Source organism: Phyllostomus discolor, chromosome 1 (assembly GCF_004126475.2).
Source record: "Phyllostomus discolor isolate MPI-MPIP mPhyDis1 chromosome 1, mPhyDis1.pri.v3, whole genome shotgun sequence".
Taxonomy (NCBI): Eukaryota; Metazoa; Chordata; class Mammalia; order Chiroptera; family Phyllostomidae; genus Phyllostomus; species Phyllostomus discolor.
In genome coordinates, this window is record NC_040903.2 from 200,555,843 (window position 1) to 200,576,784 (window position 20,942).

The 20,942-nt window shown below is 37.6% G+C and overlaps 1 protein-coding gene across 1 annotated transcript in view; it reads left to right on the forward strand.

The window, feature by feature from the left end:
• The window catches only part of NRXN3 (neurexin 3), a 1,487,232-nt gene that overhangs the window by 1,232,060 nt on the left and 234,230 nt on the right, over window positions 1–20,942 (forward strand).

The following is a 20,942-nucleotide window of genomic DNA, read 5'->3' on the forward strand; positions in this document are numbered from 1 at the left end:
TGCCTACCCTCTTGGGGCTTGGAATCCAAGAATTCAGTAGAACATTGAAGAATAGTAAAGAGAACAAGAACGCAAGGCATAAGCAAGTGAAATATGGTCGCATTGGTGGGGTGGATTTAGATTAAGAGGAATAAGTAAACAAGAAGCTGGAACAGCACCAGACTACAGGGAGAGATGCTGCAGAAAGGACAAAAGGTAAAATACTGAATTAAAATGACCTGAGTTTTGGTTTTTAAAAAATATATAAATATAATGGAAAAAAGGCACTGTGTTTTTCTTGGGGCTCAGCTCTCACTGAATTTATACTTCTTTTTCTCTCTGAAGCAGAATTTCCCGTCCCTTTAGTCCCCCCTCTAGGACCATGATGGCTTTTAATTCCAAATTTCCATCACTAACGCTCAGTGAAATTATTACTTAAGTGTTCGAATAGATATGTCTGAGCTCTGTGTCTATTAATTTCATACAGAAGAGAAGAACACACCTGCTTTCGCATGCATTTGTAAGTATTTCCAGTCAGCCATGCGTTTCTAATCCAACTGGGAAGACGCGATACAGACACAGTCCGCTGCGAGAGGCTGCTGTAACATTGATCAGCTGGCCAAGTTGTGCTTTTATATTTTTTCACTTAGCTTTTTGCTCTCTTTCTGGGAAGGAGAAAGACAAAAATAAATAAATAAGTAAATCAAAAGTCATGAAACCAGCAGCAGCGGGCGCTGTCAAAATGGTGTTTTCCTTATCTGCGCTGATTTCAAGAGCGGAGCAAACGAATGTGTAATTGCTTCTCTCTCAGGCCGCTGGGATGGCACCGTCTCTGTGGCAGTATCCTCTCGTTTGATCTAGGTAAGGAGAGGAGCAAAAGTAAATTAAAAATGCATTTTCCTGAAGACTCCAAGGGATTTATTCACAAATGCTCTGTTGCACCAATTTCTGCCAACTGGGTGTAAACATACATATGTTTAGGGGAAAGCAGAGAAGGTCAGAAGCTGGATATTCTTTCCTTCCATTTATTCACCTTAAGCACACACGTGTGTTATTTGCAGTTGAGTTGGCTCCGACTCCTGGCAGCCCTACGAACGAGTGAGGTCCCCAATGTCCTGTCCCCAACAGCTCTGCTCAGCTCCTGTAGACTCCTGCCTATGGCTCCTTTTATGGAGTCAGCCCACATCCTGTTTGGTCCTTCTCTTTTCCCGATGTTTTCCCCAGCATTATTATCTTTTCCAAAAAAAAACCTTGCCTTCTCCTGATGTGCCCAAAGTAGGAGAGACATCAGAATAGCAAAGGAATTAAGTAGTCGTGACAGCACAACAATTTCTTTTGAATATGATGTTTGGAGGCGGTTCATCTATTTAGGCCACAGACATCAAACTCGATGTTTCTAAAAAGAAGCAGAAAAAAAACCCATTTTTAAATGGTAGGGGGATTTTTTTTTATTTGAAGAGTTGTGTTACAGAATGATTGGACGGGGGAAAGGTTTCTCAACCCAGGAGAGAGACAGTGGAAAGATGGTTCTGTTCCCATTTTGGCGTTGGACAGAAGTCAGCCTTCTGGCCCTGCTGTCACCTCCTATCTGTTCCGGCTGCGTTCTGTGGGCCTCCTATGGTTTGGAATCTGACTCACATCAGAGAATCCCTCTCTCCATTCTATTTAATCTCAAACCTTCATCTTTTTTTTCTTTCTCTTTTTTTATTTTTCATGGAGTCCCAGAACACAGAAGAAGCTCAACTGTCATCTCTCATATTATCCCTAACATTTTCAGATGTGTCACCTACTCACATTTTAAGATTTCTAGTCGTGGTCCATGTTTTTAAATCTAGCCATAAGAATATTCTTCCAAATATTTCATCTAACTTCATTTGAGCGTAATAAAAGTCCATTGCTTTTTGCTTTATTCTCGTAGCAACAAAACAATTGTTTACTATTAGCTGTTAGCATTCTCCAGTGTAATTAACAAAGTCTACTTGGAGTGTTTTTTTTCCCAAAGCTTTTATTTTTTATTCCTTTGAATGTATTTTTATTGCTAACTTTGGATAGCTTTCAGTTTTGCTTCATCATCAGTGAGTTCACCTTTATCTCCCCCTTCGCCTGTTCATTATTCAAAACCCAGCTCAAGCACCCTTTCTTCTGTGAACTCGGTGACTCGCCCCTCCAGAAACTTAGGTACTTTGAAACTCATAAGTACATACTTTTACAGTGTTTGTGTGTGTGTGTGCATGTACATACATGATTTTATGGCCTCCTAGACAATAAATTTCTCAAGGGCAGAGATCCTGTGCTATTGTTTAATGTGTTCAGGTACCACACCTGGCATACAGGAGGTATTTCATACATGTGTGTTGATAGAAGGAGTGAATGAGTGAATGCCCATGCTGCTGGTTGCGGATAAATGCTCTGTGTGTACTTAGAGGTCTTGAACAGTGCAGGGTCAGAGCGATACGTCCCCCTGCAAACCAGACCCGTATGCTGCCCCATGCTGCTTTAACGTCCAAGACAAGGACTGCCCTCTTACCTGGAAGTATGTTTCCCTGCGTGGAGTCTTTTAGCTTCAATCAGCCAAGCACATTCACAATGTGCACTTTGTTATCATGCCAACTCAGAGTGCAGACAAGGGATCCATGTATGGAAATGTTGAGGGAGCACAGTCTATAAGGCTACCCTCACTTTGACAGCAACTGTAAGTTCAGGGGTTTCCCCAAAACCACTCTCACATTGGATAATTTGGTAGAACTCACTAAACACTATTATGCCCTATGGTTTCTTATAAGGACAATATACAGATTAAAATCAAGCAAGAGAAGAGACACATGGGGCAGACTCCAGGGACCTAAATGTGGAGGTTGCAATGGTCCTCTCCCCATGGAGTCATAGACAGTGAAATTATGTGATAATATGTGCAGAATATTGCCCACCAAGGAAGCTCACCCAAGCCTTAGTGTCCAGAGTTGTTTTGTTTTTTTTTAACACTCGGTTGGGATGCTCCTTTATGTAAGCATCGTTTACTAGCCACATGGCTGATTACAGTTTCTAGCTCCTTAGGAAGTAGAGTCGATACCATGTCACCCAAAGTCCTCTGCCAAAATCACGTTGTTGGTGTGGCTGGAAGCCCCAGCATCAATCACAGCATTGGACTTCCTGGCGTGCAGGCCCTGCCCTAAACAAAGACAAGCTCCTACCAGGCATAGCATTCCAAGGGCTCACAGATTACGTCCTAGAAGTTGAGGGCAAAGGCCTGACCTCTCCTTGGGCAAAGTTAAATTCCTTACTGTACCATAAATAGGCTTCATATTTTAGGCTATTCCCCAGAGGTCTCTCCAAACCCTGTATCACCCAGTGATAGGAACGGGAAATCTGATCCTGCTTCCGGAGCTTGAAACAAGGCAAAAGTCAAGTTTCTTAGGTTTTCAATCAGGATGAATGTATGTCCAAGGAACACAGTCCCCTCACATCAGTTTCAACCGAGTGTCTGTGTGCACAGTGACACCCTAGAGTGTGGAAATCCTTTAACATCCACCCTCCACCTCCCTCCTCTCTGTGGCGGAATTATTCTCAGTAACAATCACTTAATAATTTAGTACCTTTCATTATGTTTGTTTGTTATTTAACTTTAAAATAGTTCCCAGTTAAAGTAGAAGAATATGTTTTACCTTTCAAGATGTTATTCAAACAGAAGTAGTTCACATATGACCTAAAATTTGAACTTACCAAACAAAATTTCACATGACCCAGGTCTCTCTGTTTCACTGTGTGGACACGTGGAATGACAACTGTACTCCCTTTCTTTTGTCTTTACAATCACTGTGTTGTTACTTTTTATTTCAAATGCATTGTCTAATCAAAGGGTTCTATAGGACCACCGGGGGTGGAGACACACATTGCACCTAAAGTAAGTGCTAATGGTTCTAGAACATTACAGACTTTCTCTCCGAGGGAAGATATGGAGCTGAGTTCATGGGTGCTGGGGACTGATTTTATACTCACTTCTCCCAATTACCTCCCATGTAGAATACAATCATTATGAAATAATAAATAATGAAATTGTGCTGATTTGAAGCTAACCTATATAATATTCAAGTTAATAATGTCTGCAGTAGTAGTTTAGAATTTTGACCAAGATTTTTCTGTGGATGGAATCATTTACCACTGACATTGTTGAGAATTGTGGTGGGAAGACAGAATTAAATTTCCTCTCTTTTTATGCTCAGCATGCTCTTCTTTGTAATAAACACGATTCTGGCTTTTCCCCATATTCCCCATAACGTAGTGTCTTTGTGAGCTGTGGAACCCACTCTGATATCCTCCTCTTGCCTGGGGTGAGATATATTCTGAGGAGCGTCCAAGATTGCTCAGGCATTGCTGCCGAGCATCCACTGGTGCTATTTACAGTCCTAATTAAATGGAAGATTATTAGAAATGGGAAGGGGGCTATAAATAGCTTGGTTCATTTTATCTGTTTCTTCAGTGTGTGGGAAGAACACAGCTTCTTCCCTTGAAGTTCAGTTAACTCAGGATGCATTCTGCTTTTGTTATTCTCCTTGAGCTTTAAAAAAAAATCTTCTGATGCTAATGAAAGTGGAAAAAAACACACAAAGAGAAATCACTCCCAGTCATTGTAGAATATGGACAGAAGGAAAGTGGAAAGAAATAGAAATGGGGAGGGATGCGAGTGCTATTAAGGAAAAAACAAATGTGCGCCTAATCCTTTCTGACAATTTTTTTTCTGAAACCAACTAAAACAAATGGTACTTTCAGATGTGTGAAAAATTGGTTCACATTACCCAGCCATAATGTGATCGGCTAGACTGGTGAGCCGGGTGACTGGGGTCTGGAGTTTTCTGTCTCTGCCCTCCAATTAAGACACCTTTTTCAGCGAGGGGGTGAATGAATGAATGGCAACAGCACTGTGTATAATAACACTGAGAGGTTTCATAATTCCACAGGTCTTCGCTATGACATTTTCAGGGCATCTGTCAGGGACCTGAGAAATGAAACCACTTTGTTAGGGGTACTTGTCTTTCTCAAAAACTGATAATAACTGTAAGGGCAAGATAGTTTTAGGTATATTTCCTTTCAATAGCAAATGTTATTTTAAAGCAAATTTCACAATATTTACAGAATGCATTGTTTCCTTGCTGCACTTGAAGTTATACATAAAAATTAAGTAAACCACTGAAAGCTATAGTCTAATTCAAAGAGTGGTCCCAATGCAATAAACCTACAGAGGGTCATTTTTCTTCAAATTCCCAGTGGCTAAATAGAGGACTACATAGATAAATGGGGAAGAGTGAAACAGGCGCTTCTCTGAGCCTAATTTTCCTCACCTAAAAATAGAGAAAATAGTAGTACCTGCCTCCCAAAGTGGTGAGGATCAGTTGAGAAACTCTAAGTAGAAAGTTTAGAGCAGTGCCTGGGTACGGATGTGCTAAATAGCTACTATTATCCCCACATCACTAGGGGAAGACAGGTATTTTGCTCCCCTTATAGCATGGGGGAGTCAGAAGTAAGCTTCTGTAGTGAATTTATTCTCATAAATTTACATTTTGCCCATGATTTTTATTATTAAGGTTAAGAAAGGTAGATTTTGGTTGATGGAGGGAAAGGAAGCCCCTGCATAAATAATGCAGTTTTCTGGAATAACCACCTGCTGTCCATGTGTACATTTTTTTCCTTCCTTTACTTTCCAATAAACTTAAGGTTACTTACATGATGCCGCTACAGACAGTGAGTGTAGTGCAGTCACTATAGACATTTTTTTCAAAATCATTCCAGGCTGTTCAGATTTGGAGAGAGGCAGCCTTTCTTTCAGTGGTAACGACTGTTAGGTGACGGGATTGAGCTCATTCCGTCTTTGGAATACTGGATACTGTAAGCAGCATCTACTCCAACTCCACAAAGTCATCTCAGAGCCATAATCCTTTCCTTGATAAAATGGACTTTGAAGTAGTAGAGTTTCTGATCACCACTAGGTTATTATCTTTTCCTGGACATTTAAATTATATTTTTGGTCAAGGTGACAGTCAGCAAGTGCTGACTGGATGGCTATGGTCAAGTGCTACAGAGAGCATAACTGAGGCCATTTTCCAGGAGTAAACTGCCCCCTCAAGCATCTGTTAGTGAGTTCGGTCGAGGGAAATATATGATGAATAAAAACCATGGTTGTTGGGGGATATTGTATCAATTTGAATGTCACACAAAGTATTCTAAGGGTATCCCAGACATTAAGCTAGTGAATCTAGTAAAACAAACAAGAAAAAAAAAAAGGCCTGCTTTCCCTTGTATGAGAGCATATGCATGTAGACTTGGTGGACCAGGGGAAAGTGGTTACTAAGGGGATTAGAGGTAGGAATGACTTTGGAGATTAAGGGATAGAGAACACAGACAGGAACTGATGGCAACAACTCAACTCAAACCCTTCTTGGACTTGGGACACCTCCATTGCAACACTGAGGCCCTGAGGACAGTGTTTTATACAGATGTAGGAAGAGTCTATTTTCTTCCATCCCCAGGGACAGTAGTCTTCTACTAGTCTTCTTCAGCACCCTAGGAGTTTAGCTGACCACCTGGATATAGCTGCCTTGCTTGAGTAGCAGCAGAAGAGCCTACCACAGCTGTAAGGTCAGGAGGAGGTTGTACACAGAGAAGGTGTGGGAACTCCCCACGTGAGCCAAAGGATCAGAAAAGGTTCCTTTGAATGAACAAAAAGGAGTAAGCAGGAATCTCTGTGCTGCAAATGAACATGTAAAACCATCTGCTTCAGCCTCCCAGACAGAAATGAAGATTTTGAGTAAAAGCTGAAGGCAGGTAGCTGGGGATGCTTTATTTTGGAATAAAACAGGAAAAATAACCAGAGTTCATTTCTGTTCCAAATTCCAAGTAACTTTTAAGTGATGGAGACTAGAGGACAGATGTAGCCTTCTAAGGGAATGGGCTGTTCATGTCTTAATAAATGTATTGCATTTCTTCTATTAGTATAGCATGACAAATGACCTATATTGTTTTAGAAACTGCCCCAAAACATTGGGTTAATTTTAGTCAAATGATTTTATGTCAACAACACAATGAAGAGTTTGGTGAAAAGAAGGAAACTGGTAAATGTATAACCAGAAAGATTCTCATTTTCTCCTGGTCTGGCCAGACCTCTGGGGTGAGTCACAGCCAAGAGAGTGGCTGAAGGGCACGCCACTTTCTGAAAGGATGTGGCACAGCCTAGGAAGACCATGGTGAAACCTGTGTGACAACTTTGATAAAGACTAAATAACTCGTCCTAATCAGGTGGAGAGGGACTGAATAGAAGTATAAGGTTCTTTCCATTTTAGGAAAACCCTTGAAAACACAACCTGGCTATTGTGAAGAACCTTGACGTTCCTTTCCTGGAATATTCTGCTAAATACAAGTTATGAGTAGATAGAAAACTACTGTGGGTTTACTAATTTGTGTACACATACCACCGATTTCCCTGTGTCTTAGCTGTGCATGCACATCGGGTTTACAGCCTATGAAGGCCAAACGTGAGGGTTAGTATATGGTGCTCCTAGAAGTGAGCACACTGCCGGTCTCTCTGCTTGTCTAGTCATAGCAGCAGAGAAATTGACTTTTCATTTTTCTTTTCCCCAGGCCCTGGGAGGTGTCTGTGCCAAATACTGGGCATTCTTTGTAACAAAGTCAATCATAATTAGGATTCTAAATTAAACTACACTGCCAGCTATGGCATGTTGTGTTTTATATTATTTGTTTGAGCAAATATAACTTGAAAACAACAAAATCAGAGAAATAAGTAAAGTTCTCGGGTTTTTTTATGTATAGTAATCTTGTGGAATTTTATGTTATCAGAATTTTGGATAAACTGAATAATCAAAAAATATAAAGATTTACTTGAAACTCTATTCTTCTGAGTAATAGTTTTGTTTTGAAACACCCATTGTATAATGTCAGATATGGTCAGATGGTATGTGGAAGATTTACTGGAAATTAACTGTGCAAAAATATGGTATAGTTTTAGTCATTCCATTGACTTTGCCCTTGGAGTCTGATTTGGCTTGATTTTCAGTGTAGTTAATGTTTCACCAGTGAATGTATAATTATTTTATGCTTGAAAGCATTCAAAAGCTACTGATATATATTTTACAAAGGAAAAATGCTCTAAAGAACCCACACTTTTATTTTAGATATGGTCTCTATTGCCCTTACAACCCTTAATGAACAAAAGTCATTATCTACTCACATGTTAGATCCTAGGCTAAAAGAACTCCTGGGGACTCCATTTCTCCCTCTATGAAGTGAGTCTGGGTGATCTCCATGAAGTTAATTTATTAAAGATCCTAGTAGTTGGTGGTCGAGCCTAGATTAGAACTCAGTTCACTTATTTAAAAGCAAATTAACAAAAATCAAACTTATCTACTTCTGTTGTATATAGCATTGGGGAGAGGAGTAGGATATGAAAGGGTCTATAAAGACAAATCATTCACCATTGTGGAATTCTCTATATTAATCATAAAACTCCATCCATGATCTTGGCCCTCCTTTCCTCTCTTCTTATATTGCTCCTTCTCGTGCCTATTGTGGTGGAGAGGTGCCTGTAGAACACACCTGGATTGTAGGTTCAGGACAGGATGCCAACAAAGTCTACTTTCATGGCACTTGAAGTGCTGTGGACATTAAAATCAGGTCTAACATAGGGCTCTTTGTGTGTTCTTTGAGAGAAGGTATTGAAAAAATTTTTTATCCAAGATTTTTTGTGACAGTTTTATTCAGTCCTACCTTCTTTTATACCAACACTAGCTGTCCCTATTCATCCCTATATTTTAGTTACTTTGTCACTGATTAATTGGCATAAACACATTATTAGCCTAAAATAGTAGCTGCATGCTACATAAGCTATTACTATGTTGTCGTCACTAGGCCCAAGTAAACCTTCTAGTAACTAAATGCTAATAAGTCCTACTCTTGTCAATAACTTCAGTCACACTGATTACCATTTTAGAGCTATTTCCTCTTCACCATAGCTGTTTTCTATAGAATGGTTATACGAAAAATTTTCACTGGGAGTCATATTTAAACTCATTATGATCCTACCGACTGGTGTGGTTCAGTGGACTGGGCATCCTGCAAACTGAAAGGTTACTGGTTCAATTCCCAGGGAGGGCACCAATGATTTGGTCGTGGGTTCAGTCCTCCACTGGAGTCATGCGAGAGGCAACCAATCAGTGTTTCTCTCACTCTCTTTTTCTATCATTTTCCCTCTCTGTAAATTGAATGAATAAAATCTTTAAAGTCTTTACTATACTTACTACAGAATATGGCAGTGTTTCACTGACAGTTTTCACAGAGCTTTATATCTTAAAATCACATTAATTGCATGTAAATGCTTATTTTTTAAATCGTAATCCTTGCTTGGGGATATGTTTATTGATTTGAGAGAGGAAGAGAGGTAGGGAGGAAGAGAGGGAGGGAAGAAGGGAGAGGAGAGAGAGAGAGAGGTCAGTAACCTCCCATATGCTCATATGCTCCCTGACCATGTATCGTAGTATCATAGCTGCTGCAACCTAGGTATGTACCCTGACTTGGATTTGAACCTGCAATCTTTTCCCTTTTGGTGTCTGGGACAACACTTCAACAAACTAAGCCACCCAACTAGGGTAGGGTTCTTTTAATTTTTTTGCATGAAAGATGGTATGCAAGCTTATTTCTCTTTTTAACAAATAAAGCAGAATAAATTGTTCTGTAAGATACTTTTGTCACTGTAATACATATTTCTTCCCGTCTTGGAAAGCTCTTATTTCAGCTTTCACTCTGAGATCTTTGTTGTTTCACCACATGCTTCTGTCAAGGAAGCCCTTGGATCACTGCCACAGTGCGTCTTTGCTGGGCACTTCTCTCAAGTGCTGTCACCAACTTTCTCCATCGCATGGTTTAAAAATTAGGCTGGCAGTGTTAAATTTAGATGGAAAATTTATTTAAGACATATGTAAATGTGCATGCTTTCAAATACACATTCAGCCTTGCATGTATAGATTTTACAAAGAGAGCAAGTATGAGGAGAGAGAAAGTCTGTAAATGTAAAAGGGAGAGTCAAAAGGTGGAAACACTCTGTGTGTGAGTATCCAATGTCTGGATGATGATGTGTCACAACTATATGTGCGTTCTTCTGTACATATATACATACGTATTGCTTTTCTAAACAGCAGCAAGTCATGGTGATCGGGAGTCAGTAGACAGCTGATGGTAAGACCTACAGCTTGAATAGGAAACTGTCTTTAATTTTAAATGTTCATCAGTTTTCATTTGTAGGTATGTGACACTTTCAAAGGTGATCTGGGTTTGAATTCCCCAAATTTTGTGTTTGACTTCTCATGCTTATTGTTAGTTTGCCCTTGAATCCCAGTTTCTCTTGAAGTCATAAAATTCTTAGATGATTTATCTAGCTAGGTGACTTACCTCAGACCTATACTCAAATATGATTATAGACCATTTCAGATTCATTCCAGGAAAATATCACCTGTCAAGATGATATTTCTGAGCAATTTTTATATTTTTTCCTATTCTATTACAGAAATGTCTCTCATTCACAAATAGCTTGTTTCTGAATTGTTGCTCCATGACTACGGTCACATCATAAATCAAAATATTGTTATGGTCATACAAGTGGCTATAATATGGATGTTTTAGAATTGCATATTTGGTCCTGCTCAATTTGTTCCTACTCAGATCTGCTTCATTTTTAAACCAAAGGATAGTTTTTCATGTCACTCCCACCTCAAACTCCATCTATGAACTTTAAGCCCACTTGTGCCCAACTGGTTATTTACTGGGAGAGAGAGGAATGTCTGATGTTTGAACTAAACTGACAGTTTTTGGTGATGAGCCGTGAGATTAAATTCTGTCTTGTTCTTTAATTGTTTCTGAGGCTCTGTGGGACTTACAGAATTTTACTGGTGTCAGTAGTGTTGACAGCCTTGATTCAGGCCACAGAGAGATGAGATGTTGATAAAGAAATGTCACATGAAGCATGATTTAAGTTTCTAACAAATGAACCAGGGGTTCCATGTGTATCAGTCCTCAAATTCATTGTTAAAAAATGTGTTTTGGATTTAATTTCTTTATTTACTCAGTAATATCTTTCAAATACGTGGGACTATCTCAGGGAAATTTTTTAATTTTTATTGAAGATATATTCAGTGTTGTATTCCAGTTGTGTAGACCCCCACATAGTTTTTTTTTTAGAAACAAAATTGGAAATGTTCAGAATAATGAAATTTTCAGAGAGAATGGGTAACAAGATACTAAAAAAAATAAGGAAGAGATGGATAGTGGGAATTAAGTATAGATGATTTGTAGTATATTTAATCAAAAATTTCTTTTTAAGTGCCAGTTTCTCTTTCTGCAGAAGACGTTATTGAACAAAGAAAAAGGAGCCACTACAATTCAATTTGAATTTATCACTCTATTATTTTAATATATTTACTCAGGGTTAACAACTCATTAAACACCAAATTGCTCCCTTTTAATGAGTCACTGTTGCTAAAATCAAGCTGACTTACACTTTACTGTAATATAACAATAGTACTGCAAACAGATGTAATAAAAATTAAGTAAATGGTACTGAGTGCTTTTGGAGTAAGAACCAGATTTGTGGTATGAAACAGAAAATACATCAGGTACATGTTGCTTGTGAAAACACAAATAATATATTTTGTCCATAACAACATGATAAGCCTACTTTGGTTTGCACTAGTAGGGTCTAGAGAAACAATTCATACTTTATTTGTACATTCACCTTGCTTCTACAGTAGAAGAATTCTAGAATTTGTTAAAGAGAATATCAACATATAACTCTAATGTCCTAGACCCCATCTGTGGTTGCTGTCAAGGTTATGAAGACATTAGTCAATACTGGATTAATCATCAGAAATGAGCACTCTTAAAGTGTTAGCCAGTTATTTCTGGGACATTCTTCAAGAGTGTTGTCATATGTACCTACAAACAAGTCAACTCTCTTGAGACATCATATGCTACCCAAATTTGTCTTTGTTTTTCCTTCTCCACCATCTTGTTGTCCATGAACCACTGGCCTCAAATTTGATTGCATATTCCCCCCATGAAAACCATTCATCCTGAGAACCACAAATGCCCTGGTGCAGCAGCTTATCTCTCCCCAAACCTGCAGTTGCCTGGGTGTCAGGGTAATGCTGAGTTTCCCATTAAGAGGAAAGCAGTTATCTTTTCCCCAACTCTATGCTATAGGCTGTTACCTGGGCTAAGCGGTCGTTCTGCTTGTGCCTAAACTTTTATTTATTTATTTTTAAAGATGTTATGTATTTATTTTTGGGGGGGGAGAGAAAGAAAGGAAGAGAAACATCAATGTGAGAGAGAAACATCAATTGGCTGCTTCTCTCATGCATCCTGGGTTGAAGGGTTTTGTTCCCTGCAACCCAGTTGTGTGATTGGGAATTGAAGCAGCAACCTTTTGCTCTGCAGGGCAATGCCCAACCAAGTGAGCCACAACAGTCAGGACTGTGCTTAAACTTTTAAACTTTTCAATTTTAATTTTTTTCCTTAGCTCTTGCCTTCAACACACCTCTCAAGCCATAAGACCCCCTTGATCTTCTGTGGTCTCTCAGGGCCTTAACTCCAACAAGAACTCCTTCTTTCTCTCCCATCATGACACAAATACTCTGTGACTATCAATGGAGCAAACAGACACAGCTGTAGCTGGTGGAGGGCAGAGCACACTGAGTTAATATTTTCACTAGCTGCATTGGGTCCTGGCACTGCCAACCAAGAGCTGAACCTTGCTATAATGTATTCATGGTATCTATGGCTTTGGGCAACATTAAGATGAAAAATGTTTAGGAAAAGATATGCTATTTTTGTTTCTGGGTATGAAACATACCATTAATGTAACAAGATATGAAATTTAAAGGAATACATTTTTTATTTTTTTTCTATAAAGGTTCACCTTTCAGTCATCATGCCTTCAGTGAAACCAACATTTAGGAATCATCATTATCTGATTTACTCTGATTTGAGCCACAACCCTATTTTATCCTTGTCAGTAAGTAACCTTGTATTAGGATTTTTAAAATTGTTTCAAATATGCATAAAAATTATGTCTTGTTTTACCTTGGTCCATACCTTAATTAGTATTAACCCAGAATCACAGTTTCCATAAAAACACAAAGGGATGCTTAAATTTAAAAAAAAAACAAACTTCTTAGAAGAATTATAAAAGTAAGCCTCTTTAATAGATACTAAAATGGATGAATAATTTTTAAATCCAAATTTGAGCATTAAAACTAGCCTTTATATTTTATATTTGAGGTAACTTTAACTTCCATGTTTCTTCCCATTGAATGTAATTTATGTATTTAGTATGAATGAGTTTTTTTGTTTTCTATTGACATGGCTTCCTAGGGTTCTAACTTAGTATTTTAAGTATTCTGTAATAATAAGATTTCCATTTCTAAAATGAGTAGCCTCTACTTTACCCTTCTTCTCATACAAGTGAACTCTTTTTGGTTCAGTCTTTTTCATGATATACCCAATTTCTCACATTTGGGTTTATTTTGATGTTTAGATAAAGCAATGAGTTGCTTTGATTTGTCTTAGCTTTTATTTATTGAAATATAACTTACATACAGTGAAAGACTCAGATTTTAAGTATACTATTCAATGAATTTTGACGAATGTATACGATTGTATATCCCATACCCCTAATATGACACAGAACTTTAATACTTTCTGAAAATTCCCTCATGCCCGCTCCCAATTCTTTCTTCCCTATAAACAACCACTGATCTAACTTCTATCATCTTAGTTTAACTTTTCTTATTCTAGAATATAATAAAAATGAAATTATATATTGTATCCTTTTTGGTCTGGCTTACTTCACTCAGCATACTGCTTTTGAGATGCAGTGGATTGCTTTTTAATAATATACACACAAATAAGTCTCATAGACTTGAAAACGTCAGAATTTCTTATGAAATTAGATATTGTGATTTGCTACCTAGTGAATGATGAAGATGAAATTAGATATTTAAGTGACTTTTAAGACACTGAGATAGGTTTTTACCACTGAAATAATGTTTTTGATTTCTAATTATTGCTTTGAAATTTCAGTATTCTTTTATAAATTAAATAACATATTTAGCCTGTTACTCAGACAAGTCACAAATACTTTTTTATTATATATGTTCATACTTAACCTCCTGAATACTGACAAATCTCATCAACTTCTACTAATATTAAGATGAACTAACAGATTAGTTACAGTTTTTTATTTTTCTTCTGTATCTTTCATAAATAATTTGCTAACATGATTTTAAAGACCTTCACTGTCTTAAAGGGAAACAATATGATTAAGACTAAAATCCTATGCCCCTGGCTGGCATAGCTCAGTGGATTGAGCGTGGGCTGCGAACCAAAGCATCGCAGATTCGATTCCCAGTCAGGGCATATGCCTGGGTTGCAGGCCACGTCCCCAGTGGGGGCCATGTGAGAGGCAACCACACATTGATGTTTCTCTCTCTCTTTCTCCCTCCCTTCCCCTCGCTAAAAAATAAATAAAATCTAAAACTAAATAAATAAATGAATAAACAAATAAAAGTAAGCTTTTAAAAATAGACTAAAATCCTAAAGAACTGTTTAACTGGAAGAATAAGTCAAGCAGAAAATTTATCATCTGTCAATAAACGATAAGAATAATTTTCTCAAAATGGAAAAAGGAAAGTGAAGCAATTAAATAGAAGACTATCTAAAAGAATAGCAGATGAAGTCCAGAAATTTTCAGCTGTGGCTTCATGAAAAATAATGATCCACTTGATATCATTTAGATTCTTATTTGAAAAATAAGTTATATATATTAAACTTTCTGGTATTTTAAAGGTGAAAGCACAGTAATTACTTGTTTTGATTCCCTTGCTTGATACCACACATCTGTCATGATATCTAGTTTTGTCTTCACACAGATTTATTAGACTAACAGTTCATATCTCAGCCCTTTTTCATATACAACCCTTGAAAACTCTTGGCTTCATTTTAAGATAACTCTTACCCCTCATTATTGATTGTTTTTAGTACCAATTCAGGAAATGAGAAAAAGTTACTATTATAATCTTTTATGTCCTTAAGAAAATAAAACTGTAGAATTTATAAAATAGAAGAATAAAAGTACTTCAGAAAATATTTGCATGTGTGTATGTTCATGTGTGTGTTAAACAATAACATTTTATTTATTTATTTTGTTATCTCAGACACCACTAGCATTCATTGCATCCCTAAATGAGTACATGTACATGGCATATCAATGCTTCAGATGTGTTTTCAAAAACCCACCTCATATGAAATAATCTTTTTCTTACTGTTGTTCAAGTACAGCTGTCTCCATTTTCACCCCACCATGCCCCCCTGCCACACCCATCCCTGCCTCCCACCCTTAAACCTACCCCTGTTGACTTTGTCTATGTGTCCTTTATATATGTTCCTTGATGACCCTTCTCCTTCTTTGTCCCATTATCCCTCTCTCCCCTCCCCTTTGGTTAATGTTAGTTTGTTCTTTTTCAATGTCTCTGGTTGTATTTTACTTGCTTGTTTGTTTTGTTGATTAAGTTCCACTTATAGGTGATTTGTCTTTCACTGCCTGGCTTATTCACTTAGCATAATGCTCTCCAGTTCCATCCATGCTGTCACAAAGGGTAGGAGCTCCTTCTTTCTTTCTGCGCCATAGTATTTCATTGTGTAGTTATACCACAGTTTTCTGATCCACTCACTTACTAATGGGCACTTAGGTTGCTTCCAGCACTTGGCTATTATAAATTATGCTTCTATGGACATTGGGATGCATAGTTTCTTTTGAATTGTTGTTTCAGGGTTCTTAGGGTATAGTCCCAGCAGTGGTATTGCTGGCTCAAATGGCAGTTCCATTTTTAGTTTTCTGAGGAAAACTAAACTGTTTTTCACAGCGGCTGCACCAGCCTGCATTCACACCAACAGTGCACTAGGGTTCCCTTTTCTCCACAACCTCTCCAGCACTTGTTGTTTGTTGATTTGTTTATGATGGCCAATCTAACCAGTGTGAAGTGGTATCTCATTGTGGTTTTAATTTGCATATCTCTGATGGCTAGTGTTGATGAGCATCCTTTCATATGTCTCTGGGCTCTCAGCATTTTAAAAATCAACTTTAGGTAAACAAACAGGCAAACCAAAAGAAGTACCAACAGATATATTGCTTTTTATTGATCCATTGCCACTTTGGAATGAAACACAAATTTAATTATGGTAGCAGAGATAATGACTTTCAATTTGATAGATCCTTATTTAACAAAGAGGCACTGCAGTGTTTAGAAGATAAAATGTTAACTACTGAAATGATAGGCATTCCCTGCTATGCCTTCCTAGTTTCTTCAGCACCAAAGACAATTGGGACAGCTCTCTTGGACTGAATAATAAAATGATGATGACCTCAGAACACATAGTTATTATACTGGTACAGATGAATTCAACTTTACAATAGATACCTTTCTAAGGTGCTGTGCATAATTTTCTTCAAAGTTGAATAATCATTTAAATGTTTTAGGGTAACTCATTGCTTAGAGAAACACTTTGATGTTTCCTTTTATAATACAAGAAATAATACTGACTTGTTTTGTAAAATAGGGTATTTTCACCCTAGATTTTTAAAGAAGTGGCACATTTATCTAAGTGTAAACGTTTCTTTGAAAATATCATCTAAGTATAGATAATTTAGCTGTTATAAGACATAAATGAATTGATATTTTAGTGGTTCTCAGTCTACAGTAGGAGGGAAGAGGGTTATCAGAACCATGGTGGTTGGAGGAGTATTTAAATTATACGTCCTTCTCTTACTCTGGTGAAAACCAGTGTCACAAGGATGCACCGATACTAATCAGAGTGTGTTGGATCCTTGAGAGAGTTAAGGGCCAAGAATAAAAAGCTGAAGAATCACAATCTAGAGATACTGTATCCTTTAGAATAATTATATCCTTTTGGTTCTACATCCTTTTACATGCAGACAGTCCCTGGAATAATTTATGGTCAAAAGCAATACAAGTGCCATCTCAAGCCTAAAAAGAAATTCCAGCTCTTTGAGAATCCTAGCGATGGATATTCTGAACATCAATTTTCATCACTTTTGTGCCTCAAGGAATTGTCCCACAGTAGAGATTGGTCCAAGCTTGAGTGAAGATGACCTGAAAGTCTGTGAGAGATAAGCTTAGGGAAGGTGGCTGAAAAGGAAAAAAAAATCTGAGCCTGCGGGAGCCTTTTCAACAGATAACAACAGTATTCTTTGAGCTTAGTTGAGTGCCTAAGGACCTCCATTAAGTGTAAGTTTGTGTTTGTTAAACACAATGTTTTTTCTAGACATATTCTTCCAAGGCATCATGATGATTTTCATTCTCCCCCCACCCCTATATTTTGGACAATTCCAAAGTTACTGCATATAAGTTTTTTTTCATTTATTTATTGATTTGAGAGAGAGAGAAACATCAATTTTGTTGTTCCACCCATGCATGCACTCATTGGTTGCTTCCTGTATGCGCGCTGAGCAGGAGTCCAACCTGCAATCTTGGTGCATCAGAACAACACTCCTACTAGACTCCAACCAGCTGAACTACCTGCCCAGGGTCTACTTGTGTTTATTCAACACTTAAAAAACCTGTTAATTCTACAAATTGACAAGTTGCATATTTTAACTGAAGTTTAGTAGTTTTTCATTAGTGCTAGACTCTATGACTGTATTAAAAATGCTTTCCAAAATTAATCAGTTGCACAAGTTATCCATAGGATGAAAGTCTTACATTAGCCACCTTGTATTTGCCCCTCTTTATTCAACCAGTTTCACTACTGCTCTCTAAGAGAATGGAATTGGAAAACCAGACCACCTACCTGTAGTACCTACCTGACTTGTGAATATTGCAGATGATCATCAGGAGATGAAAAGCCACATGTAATATATATTTACCACAAATGATTTCCATTCTGTCTATATTGGATACATGTGATTTAGCCTTCACTGACTTAGTTGCTCACTGTGAAAGTTTAGATGCAGTGTGGGAAAAGCTTATACTGTCTGTCTAAAACTGCAGTTTTAGAAATTTAAATTTCAATCCATTTACATTTAAATTTAAAAACTGAAGCAGTGTACAGTAATTTTCATTAAACACAACTGTATTTTTAGGCTAGGAGTACATTTTACCATAAGCTTTGGAAATTTAGCATTGCAATGTGTGGTATAAGTATAAAATATATACTAGATTTTGTAGACTTAGATTTTAAAAAGATGTGAATTATCTCATTATTTTATATTAATTAGATATTGAAATTATAAAATTTTGAATAGATTAGGTTATATAAAATATATTACTAAAATTAATTTAACATAGGTCTTTATACTGTTTTTTTTTACTATGGCTCCTAAAAATTTTGTATTTATACAGATAGTTCACATTAGATTTCTATTGAGTAGAGCTGATTTAGGACATTCTGAAATGTGTGGAAATTATTCTCCTGTGGTTTCATAGAGAAAATATTCATCTGAAGCTGAGAATTAGTTATGTGAATCTGAAGACAGCAGGTTTTCTCCATGGTCTATGTCATGTGGGAAAAGAACTTCTTTCCCCCATATGTGACATATATGGAATCCCAAGTGTACTGGCAAAGAGCCTCTTCGGTCCATTTTTATTGGTCCACTTTGTCATTCTTCAGAGTTTTCTCCTGTGCTTTAGTATGTAGTACATCCTTTCTGGCAATGGTTTTGAGACTTTTCCCCCACCTGTCTTTTTAATCTGTGAAATGTACACTGTAAAGAGAGGTGAGCTGATTATTCAGAAAGTCAGTAAAGATTCAACATGCTATTGTTGAAACGACATGAGTTTGAAACCTCGTTTTTCTAGTTACGTGCTGCATGTCCTGGGGAAAACTGCTTTTCCTAAATTTCAGTTTACTTCATCTAAATGTGACACCTAGTAGAAAAATCCAGTGTATGAAAATTAATGAGATATAAAAGAAACAAGAAATATGAAACTATGCAGAAGATAGTGGGTCCTCAAATGTATTCTCAGCCGAGACAACCTGTTTTACATTTCTGTCTTTACTTAGTGGCCATGTGGAATCACAACTGTTAAGATACAGACAGCAGTGAGTCTGTCTGTCTGTCTGTCTGCCTGCCTGTCTGTCACACACACACACACACACACACACACACACACGCACACCCCAGCTTACCAAATCGATTCTCTCCCTGTGAAGGGAAGGTCCCATTGCTCTGCTGTCTCAGTCCCTCGTTCTATATACTCTGTGCAAAACTTCCAGTTCTTCTACTTGCATGAAACTAAATTACTACTTGGCTTACGTCAAAAGATTATCCCAGATTGTGAGGCAAAAAAAGAGTATCATAAGCTTCCCCTAACCCCCTAATTTATCATATTTGGTCATTTTTTTTCCTAGCACAGAAGTTATTTTCAGGCTTCTCCAGAAAAGTTCTTTCCCAACTGTATGCATCATTCTAGAGCAAGTTAACCTGTTATGAGATTTGCTTTGTGTTTTGGAAATGCTTGTCAGACAAGTTTTCGACACAGATATTTGTGATTTACATTAGTTTGCACGAGAAAATGTTACTCCAGAGACAAGGTTCTCTGTATATTCTTTCTGATCCTACAGAACAAAGGGGGTCAAGGGATTGTTTCTTAATAAGTTGATAAATCAGCCCTGGCTGGCGTAGCTCAGTGGATTGAGCGTGGGCTGCGAACCAAAGTGTCGCAGGTTCGATTCCCAGTTAGGGTACATGACTGGTTGCAGGCCATGATCCCCAGCAACCGCACATTGATGTTTCTCTCTCTCTCTCTTTCTTCCTCCCTTCCCTCTCTAAAAATAAATAAATAAAATCTTTAAAAAAAATAAGTTGACAAATCATTTGGGATTCACAGGAAACAAAGTATAAGGTTTTCAGTCAAATCTTAGTTCTCCCTCCAAATGCTCTCTACTATCCAATTTGTATTACTGTTGTTGTTATTTGTTTTCCAGTTTGGGTGGCTGATCCCGACAAAATCCATTATCTCTGTATCTTCCTCTTTGTAATATCACTTCAGGTCAGAGACAACTTACTGGAAGTAGTGCTCAGTGTGAACCTTTGTCCTAAAAAACATACTGCTGTCTGAGAACTTAGGTAAATAATTCATAGACTGAGTCAGACTCTTGCATGTCTGAGAAAAATGACCCAGACATGGCATTTCAAGTCAGTCTTCTTTTAATGTAAACTATTTAGGCAGAGGAAGAGATTGAACCCAGCTGATTAATCTTAAGGCATAAAGGCTAAGATTAAGATACACTCGAACATCAAAGGCTGAACATTCTAAGAAACCATTGGAAGGTTCTTTATCCAAACCCTCCCTAGCTTCCAATGTAGGCACTAAATAATTCTTTTAAAATTTGTGTACTCAAGAAAATGAAGTGCAGGAAATAATTAAAAAAAAAACACAACATGTAATGAATGATTGGGGGACAGGGTTTGAAGAAGTGAAAAGTGATAAGAAATGTGGGGGTGTGGGGGTGGGAGAAGTGAAAGGTGTTAAGAAATTTAAGCCAGATGTACTTTGAGTAAGAAAAGACAGAGACGTTGTAAGGATAGATAAACCCACAATCTTACTTGCAGTGTTCGTATCATTGGTGCAGAACATTTGGGAGGAAATTCAGTTGTAGAGGCAGAGATGCAATCAAGGATTTTGTGTGCAGCATGTCTTTTAAAAGCCAGGTCATAGTTATCAGACAGCTTGCCATAGATTCTTAAGGAACACTTTATTTCCATTTCCTGTCCAAGGCGGAAATTTTCTCCGATATTCCTGGTAGTAGATCATCTGCCTTGTGCACCAGTGACTGGGTCTCCTGCTAAAGGTTAAGTCGGGGTTTGGGCTGCATTTAATGGTATTTTATAC